This window comes from Lolium rigidum, chromosome 1 (assembly GCF_022539505.1).
Source record: "Lolium rigidum isolate FL_2022 chromosome 1, APGP_CSIRO_Lrig_0.1, whole genome shotgun sequence".
NCBI classification, from domain to species: domain Eukaryota; kingdom Viridiplantae; phylum Streptophyta; class Magnoliopsida; order Poales; family Poaceae; genus Lolium; species Lolium rigidum.
In genome coordinates this window covers 164,470,844-164,479,626 of record NC_061508.1, presented here as the reverse complement: position 1 = coordinate 164,479,626, position 8,783 = coordinate 164,470,844, and the positions used below count along the sequence as shown (strand labels likewise).

At 42.8% G+C, this 8,783-nt stretch overlaps 1 long non-coding RNA gene across 2 annotated transcripts; it reads left to right on the top strand.

Moving 5' to 3' along the window:
* The first annotated feature begins 1,771 nt into the window (after window positions 1-1,771).
* LOC124684184 lies at window positions 1,772-6,037 on the top strand. Of its 2 annotated transcripts, none has more exons than XR_006996937.1 (6): window positions 1,772-1,828; window positions 1,969-2,267; window positions 2,503-2,686; window positions 2,833-4,492; window positions 5,536-5,585; window positions 5,747-6,037. It is a non-coding gene; the product is annotated as an uncharacterized LOC124684184 (long non-coding RNA). The 2 variants fall into 2 exon arrangements; XR_006996938.1 differs by having other exon boundaries at window positions 5,725-6,037.
* The last annotated feature ends 2,746 nt before the right edge of the window (window positions 6,038-8,783 follow it).

Here is an 8,783-nt window from a genome sequence, read left to right as displayed (position 1 = left end):
AAGGTCAACCTCGATTGAGCACGAGTTGACAAAAAGAGCTCTTGAGAGCATGATACAAGTGAGCTCCAATGAGTGGTTTTGCCCGCACACTTTCACTACACAAGATCTCTCAATGAGAGCACAACGACACTTCGATAAGGCGACCTCCTTCAACTTGCGCTCTCTTGCTATACCCATGGAACTTCGGCTACTCTTTGAGTGTTGCGTTGCTTGTCTTGTGCTATTGATAGGGTTCATGATAAGTGATGCCACATTCAAGAGTTGTTATCATCTCCCACCTCTACCCGGTCATGATGAGTTATCGTCGAGGACGACTCTTTTTCAAGTGGGGGAGATGATACGGGGCGACCTTCGGTCTCCACCGCATCATGTGCGTCAACATCTACACGTCACGCAAAGGTGAATCTTCTCCTTTATGCGTTCCTACAAATGTCTCTCCTGAATGGTATGCTACTTCATCCTACGTCATATGACCATGATAGGTATGCATCGCCGAGTATGGAGGAAGTGGATGACGCCATGGAGGCTCGAGGACTCAAGGTCAACGTCAATGTCATGGGAATCATGGAAGAGATCGTCAAGGAGAAGGGGACGCGCCGCGAAGGCCGGCACTGCCGTTCAGGACGACTGGCACTGCCGCCCATCTCCACCGGCACTCGCCGCCCTACCACTACACCCGAGGATGACGGCCCCTGTCGCCCTACCTGCGCCGGCACTACCGCCCCACTGCAAAGAGCATCAAATCTGAACCCTTTATCCCTTTGTATGCCTAAACTACCCCTCCTTTGGTGGCTCCCTATATATAGGCTCCCACCTCCCCCTTCATTAGGTTAGAGTTGATGAACTAGAATTTGGCTCATGCCTCCACCATCCCTTTGGGATTAGGGAAACCCCCTCCTTAGATTTACCCAAATCTATTGTACAAGGCACTCTTTATATGATTAGTCTCTCACACTCGTGATTCAACCACCGGTCTCTCACTCGTGTGATTCTACCGATCGTATACCGATCTTCCTCTCGGGGATTCTACCGCGTGTCTCTCTCTTGAGAGATTCTATCGGGATAGTGGTTCGGGCTATCGGGAGTAAACCGAATTGTATCGGGTTGGTGTGTGTTTGCGTGTGTTCATCGTGTTCATCGCCGTGTTCTTCGTGTTCTTCCTCTCCCCGCCTTTCCCTCGGTCAATTCGTGAGATCGGGCAACCCACGTGGCCTTAGGCCGCATCAATGTGACTGTACACATGGCGAATTGTCCAAGTCAATTTAGGTAAACAAAAAATCAAGTAAGTAGTCAAAGTCAGAGAACGAGCAGCGATAAAACTACGAAGTTTAACGAAAGGCCAATGAAAGAAAAATCCTAACATGGTGGATGCTTAAATATAAGTCATCCGTGAGCATATACTTTTTTTTTGACAATCCGTGAGCATATTGAGTACAAGCAAGTGCGTGTGGGTGGCGCGTCCTCTGGGGCTATCCACGACGCCGCTTTGCGCGCTTGGGGTGTGGGCCGTGGGAGATGGCCCTGCTATCCGTTCGATCAGGGATCGAGCCCCGCGTTCATCTGGACCGTCCCTGCCTGACAGAAACCCTAGCCTAATGCGCTGCCTACCTCGCGACCCGTCCCAGTCCTCCTCTCCTCCTCTCCGCGCCAACCGTGGTGATTCGTGAGGAGGCGGGCTCGATTCGGCGAGGCTGGGGCGCGGGGCCGGCCGGTCGTGCCACTGGACCTGGTTCCGGGCCATGGACGGGATCGACGACGCCGCCGCCGGGGTCGCTGCCGCCGGGCACCCCGAGTTGACGCCCATGGAGCGCGTCGAGCCGTCGAGCAGGTGCGCCTTCCTCCTACTCCTCTCGTGCTCTGGTAGCATTCCGACCCGCCCCACTCGTCTCCTCCTCTCCACCGCCCATTCGCCTCCTCTCCTCTGCGTTCTCACTGGGCCACCGCGTCCTGCCCACATGAATCGGACAGAGCGGAGCGGATGTTGCACCCCCTTCCTCGCTGCCGCTCGGTCTGCAGATGCGATGCGGAGAGGAAAGGATGAGATGGATAGAAGAAGGGGATGCATGATCAAGAGGAGAAGAGGAGGTCGCACCACCCAAGTACTCTTTTCCATCCAGCGGAGGTCACACCGTTCCCTCTTCTCGTCGGCGACTACACCAATGGCGGCTGCTTCGTCAACGGGGGAGACGACGACTGCGAGGGTGGCCTCAGGGCCAGCTAGACTCGTCAACCACCGATTCGACGATGAAGAAGGGTGATGCGATTTGGTATCTACATCTCCCTGTCCCCGCCTCTCTCTCCTTGGGTTTAATGAGCGGATTACATGACAGTGTTTTTTGCGGGTAGGATTACATGACAGATTTGATTGACAGTAGTTTCTGGGATCCTACTCGGTGTTGCTCTGTTGTAGAGCATTTTTTTGCTGCTTGCCATTAATTTCATGCTGAAAGTCTGCTAATAGGTGTGTGTATTAACAATATTTCTCTCCTAATTATGTTTCAGTATCAATATAGAAACCTACTTTGGGTGGTCTTCAGTAAACACTGGGCATGATTGTAGATGATTTGATATCATGGTAGATGTGAGATTGATCGCTGGAGTTGGCTCTGGAGGCGCACATCTTGATGAGGATCTTTAAGGAGATTGAAAGCTTCAGTTCGGCTCCAACTGTTAATCCGACAATCAGGTTCTCTTGCATGCCTCTGTTTGTGAAGTTTGTTGCTTCTAATGGAGCCCGAGCTAATCACGGCTTGCAGATTGCATGCCACAACAGGCGGTTTGCTTTGCACTTATTCTCCTACTTTGACATTTTCTTCTATTCTCTATTGGCAGGAATTAAACCTCATGATTGCACGTGTTGCCGCAACAGCATCTTACTAATGAGGAGTTGACGGAATTTCTCTCCCAGCTAGAGATGAAAAAAACATGGAGAGAATTAGGTATGTTTATCTCTCTATTGTTTAGGTTCCCTTGTAGATGAAAGTTGCAATGTCACTAGATTATTTCTACTTAAGAGTTACACTAGACATGGCATGCTTTTGGGCTCTAGCCGGTACCCTACATTTTACACTTCTATGTTGGTGATTTTTCATTTTTCTATTACTGCCAGCGGTTAATTAGCTGATCATATTTGTGTGTAATTTTCTCCTTGTTGTCACTGAAGACATATAATGAGTGGTTGGCCTCCTTTTTAGTTTTCTTTGCAATATTTGTGTGTAAAAATGATTAGTGAGATGAACATACGTAATGGGATATAGTGGAATACATTGCTGCAATGATTAAGCAACTACAGTTTCTGCATGTTGAATTACTTTCTACTTCAGGCAATCCAAGCGATGGTAAGTCGTTTTTATGCTGTCTTCCTTTAGTTTTCTAATTTAATCTCCTGTATAATTCCTTCAAATGAAGGAACAAAGAAAATATTAGTGTTGGTATATGATTGATAATTTGCAGGGACATGGTGGCTTTTTCGTGGTGGATCCATTTCTCCCTACTATGCCGCCTAATTGACTTCCCTTCGGTTGCCATCACAGGCATGTCTATAGCTTGATCTCAATGGCACCAGCTGTATGGACGTGACTTTTTTTGATAATTTCCTACACCAAATTTATGCCTTCAAGTACAGCCAAGGCTAAGCCACACAAACTTTCGTTAGTTCTCGATACTTTTTTGTATGAGATTTTGGATCAGTATAGTCTGCAGGGATGCTCATGCTTCTTATATTTACTTCTAATTCCAAATACGGATATGCTTTTTATTTATGCCTACTAAAGTATGTGTGTTAAACAAAGCATGGAATTTGTGTTTTTTCAGATTATTGCTGATTTAGTTGTACACACGTAGTTAAAATCTGCACATGTACTAAAACTGGATCATATTTCAGTGGATAATTTAGGTACCCATTCGAAGTCAACTTATTGTTCGCCTTGGAGTTCAAGCTATGCAGGACTCAAAGACTATTTCTACTGAGTCTCTTTTCATCTAATTAAAGAAGATGACATTTTACCCTAAGCAAATTGAACTTCATATTTACAAAGATAGTAGAATTGGGCAACCAGATTTATCTCTACTTTGGTTATTCTACAAAGTGCAGATTTTCTTCATCTATGTATTGGATACCTTCAGTTCTACGATATTGTATTAGATATATGTAGTGGTAACCTGTGTTTCACTCAGCTATTACTTCACATCCTCGTCTCTCCTTATTTAGGTATCTGCAATTAATTGCTCTTTCTTGTATCGTTTCCTCACAGTTCATGGGATCCTAGATGACTTGATATAGTACATATCTGGTTTGGTATTAAATGTATTCCATGATATAGAGGTACTCATAACTGTAATTGGGACCATACATGTAAACTCTCTGTTCTTGATTTCTACCTTGTCATACAGATACCATAAGGTGCCCGTGAATTTTATTCTTTTGAGTTTCTCTTAGTGAACTTCCTTTGGTCGTGGGCTGTTTGATTTTGTTTCTAGCTTCTCCTAAAAGGTAGGTAAGAAGCCGATAGAAAATTAAGCTATTGTACATTGGAATTACTAAACAACTTATTGATTTTTGCGCCACTGCAGTTGGTAGACTGAACAACTTTAACACAGTTTGCACATGATTTCTTCTTAATGTTGTAACATATTCATTTATTGTTAAACTTCTTGTGAAAATTTTTGGTGTTTGTTAGCCAGTATGCTTGTTAGTAATAATTTGTTTCGCTATTCATGTTTTATATTTAATCTGCTTTCTTTATGATCTCTTTTAAATCAATGATAATGATACGTTGCAAGTTCCTATTATATTTTCTTGTTTGCAAATGCCATGTTGTGTAGTTATGATACTGGGCGTCAGATTCCCTATTCGCACCAGTTGACTCATGAGAGCTATATGTTTTTAGGAATGGTGCTATATAATTTATATTTGTACTCTTGTAAGATGTAAAGAAAGTAATTTACTCAGCACAGTTCTTTACAGTTATGTGATCCGTATGGAATTGTTAGCGCGGACACCTTTTGCCCAATGTAATCCTGTAAACTACACGAAAAATTGAACTGATGTAACTCATGAATCTGGGATTTAAGTCAACATTGCTTGGGGGTACATATGGCTGGTATGTTTCTTGTCATACTAGCTATTGTCTTGCGCCCCAAATTAGTTGTCTCGGATCTATTGAGATTCACATCCATCCGTATTAGTGTGTAGATACATCTGAATCTAGACAATTATGAGTCATTTAATTTGGGACCAAGGAAGTAGTTTACTTTTGGTCTATAAGGTTTATGTGATCATTCAAAGATATGACACCTATTGTTTATGCAAATAAATGATAAAATTAAGATGCATGGCGAAGAGGTGTAAATTAGGGTTTTCATCACTTTAGTTCTTCTTGCAGCAATCTTTGATGGTTTTTTTTTGTGTTGAATGGTATAATACTATAATCACCAGCTTAGTTCGAATCAGGGTCTCTATCTTGCATTTAGTTTTTCCATAGCAGATGTCCCAGTGCTTTTTATTTCTATTGACAATTCCCTTTGATATCGTAGGCTTTCATGGCATGCTTGTCATCACGGCCCATACATGGAGTTCATGAAAGGTATACTGCCACCTGCAAATATCTTCTACGAAGTTACCCTCAAATAAATATATCTTGTACTTGTTTATTTTTGATTTCCTTTTTGCACTTACGTCTATCTCTACATTCACACAACTCTTTTATTGGATTACGGACAAAGTTCGATTTGCCTTCCATGCCAGTTCTATGGAGAAACAAATGAGGAGCTGCTCTTTTTTGTGCCGGATGATAGGGACCCTTCTCCTGTTGATGCAATACACCAGCTATATTGTTCCAGCTTCCTTAATTCTTGTAGGCCAAGCAGCTAACCTCGGTTTGGTCTGTGTACATGTACACCATAAGCACCATCAGCTTATATGTGCAAATTAGTTTCAGGTATCGTTTCAACCTTGTATGTGAAGTGAACTCGTGTAACCAAAACATGTATCTGCTACTTTATTATGTTTCCTTCAAGAAAAACCAAATGCTTGCAAGTATTCCTCTAAATAAGGTTTTGCAAGTTACATATTATGGAAGTCAATCAAAAACCAAGGGCAGCCTAAATATTAACTATAGTGTGTCCAAGATGACTTGAATTGAAACAAACTAGATAGGAAGATTTGTTCCGTTGATTGGACTGCACCTGACCGGTGAGGAGGCGCCCCAAGGGGCGCCCCAACCACTAGTACTTTTTAATTACATGCATGATTCACCATAACATCAAGGTGGTTTGTAGATCGCTGATATCGTGCTTTCCGCACGATCCGTGAGCATATACTTTCATTCACTATGCTAAAATCAAATAAAGGGAAGATACACCCCTTCCATGGGATATAGTAGGCACCTGTTTGATCCAAAGGATTTTTAAAGCATAGGAATAGAAAAAACACAGTAACAATATGTCATGCAATGTGAAATCCTACAGGATGTAAAATGGAGGGAATCAGTTGCAGGAATCGTTTGATTGCAACACAGGAAAAACACATGCAATTTTAAGTAAAGATTGAGTGCATGTGCTAGTTGTCATAGACGCATAGGATTTTCTTTTCAAGAGGTCTAACTTCTTGTAAGAAATCGTATGAGATTATAGTGTAGGAAAGAAATCCATAGGAATTTTAGAGGATTCAATCCTGTGAATCAAATGACCTCATTAGAAAAAATTCCTATGGATAAGAATCCGGCACAAAAAAACTAAAAATTGTTTGAATCAAGCAAGCTCTAAGGCTTGGGCCCGGGTATATTGATATGAAAAAGGGTTTTGAGATGGCCATGCCTCCACGATAAAATAAAAAATCGCAGCTTGTAAGTGTACATAAGACTCCCATAGACACATCCACTAAAGGTTGCATCACACACGCTAACAATTAACACCTCCTAATTTTTTGTTGACCTAATTTTGGAAATGAATTCATTTCTACCAACTCTGCGCCTTCTTATTTTTTCATAACCATATAAAATGATTGATTTCTGTTTTTGAAGCAAAGAGAGTTGGGAGAGAGAGACAGCCCATATAAGCTACAAATTTTAAACCCTTAAGGCCCATATAGTATGGTAGCTTAGGGCCGTGTGAGATAAAATTTAATCCTATATTATTAGTTGGGAGAGAGTTGGAGCAGCTTATAAGGGCAGCTGTTCTAGCTTCACTAAGTGAGTGAGAAGTGAAGAAGTTCACGCACAAATCGTACACGTGTTGCGTTTCGTGAATCGAGATCGAGTTAGAAACCAGTTTTGTGGAAGAATAAAAATTTTACTTGGTGCATTGTCTGAGTTGTGTAAGTGTTTGCGTGTGTCTCCCCTCTCAGGTTATACAGGAGACGAGGGACATAACGCATCTAGAGCACTCCACTTCCTTCTATTTCTCTTGCGATCAAATTTTCTTTTTTGTGCTGCTCTCTAGTCTTCCCCATCTCGGGGACAGCGTGCACGGCCGTTGGAGAGAGCAGCCATTCGAAACCCTGTCGACTGAGATTCTGCACCGTAAGGCGAGCAGCAAGATTTTTGGAGAGTGTGGTCGGCGCAATTGCTCGCTGTTGTTTGAGTTTTTCATTGCCGGCGTACGTCCTTGGTAGATCTGGCGACTTTGACAACATCATGGTCGAAATCCACAATGATATCAGATATACGTGATTCCCATCTCGTATCTTACAGCACTATTTGTTCCACATTAAGATGTGCTAGATGGTCTGATGTGTATGATTAACTATGCATATGTAATATGTATTGTTGTTTTTGGTACTTAAACTCACTGGCAAATATCCTAATAACCAACAAGATGCTGATTTTTCCCGTATAAATTTGATCGAACCTTAATTTACAAATCTGACTTGGAGTAGCATATTTGAACATGAAAGGTGTTTTTCTTATTCGTCACACAAAATTTATAATGACGCACACCTGGGACAGAAATTTGGTGCACATGAGCACCAGTGATCTCACTTTGAAAAATAAATTAAAATTCATATTTCTAAGCTTCATAAAAATATGAAAATAAATCATGATGTAGCCGGTATTGTATCTCACAATCGTGTCAATTTTCAACTGAAAATAATGTGTATTTTAGGCTGCACAAAAATAACAAATGCATAGATCTGAGTATAGTGATTCAAATCTACAAAAAGAAAACAGATTTTGTCATTTTTGTATAGGTCAATAAACAAAACATTTGAAATTGTGATTTTGTAGGTTAGTGGGGTACATCATTAGGTACTTTTAGAATTTTGTTACATAATTTTTTTAAACATATAAATATAATTTTCGAATTTTTTAATCTAGCAAGAGCACTGGTGCCCAGAATCCAATATGACCTTTTGCGCACACCTGAAAATAATATCTGTAGGTTGTGAGGACTCCAGTTGTACCTGCGGCGGTACGCACAGATTGATCGAAAGCTGACAAACCCGGCGGAGACCCGCTGCCGGTCCTCCTTCTTCCAGGCGGCCGTTTTCAAGTGTCCCCCTTATAAATAACCCGAACCACCTTCCGATCCCCGGAGACCACCACGAACTCCTCCGCCTACCCTCCTCCTCCTCCGATGGAGCTCCTGAGCGGCCCGGCGCTCGCGTGGCAGCAGTACCGCTCGCTGCTCCGCAAGAACGTGACGCTCGCGTGGCGTCACCGGCGGTCGTCGGCGCTGCAGCTGCTCTCCTCCCTCGTCTTCATCTTCCTCATCTTCTGCATCGACCGCGCCGTCCGCTCCCGCTTCTCCTACACCACCGCCTACCAGAACGTGCCCGACCCCGA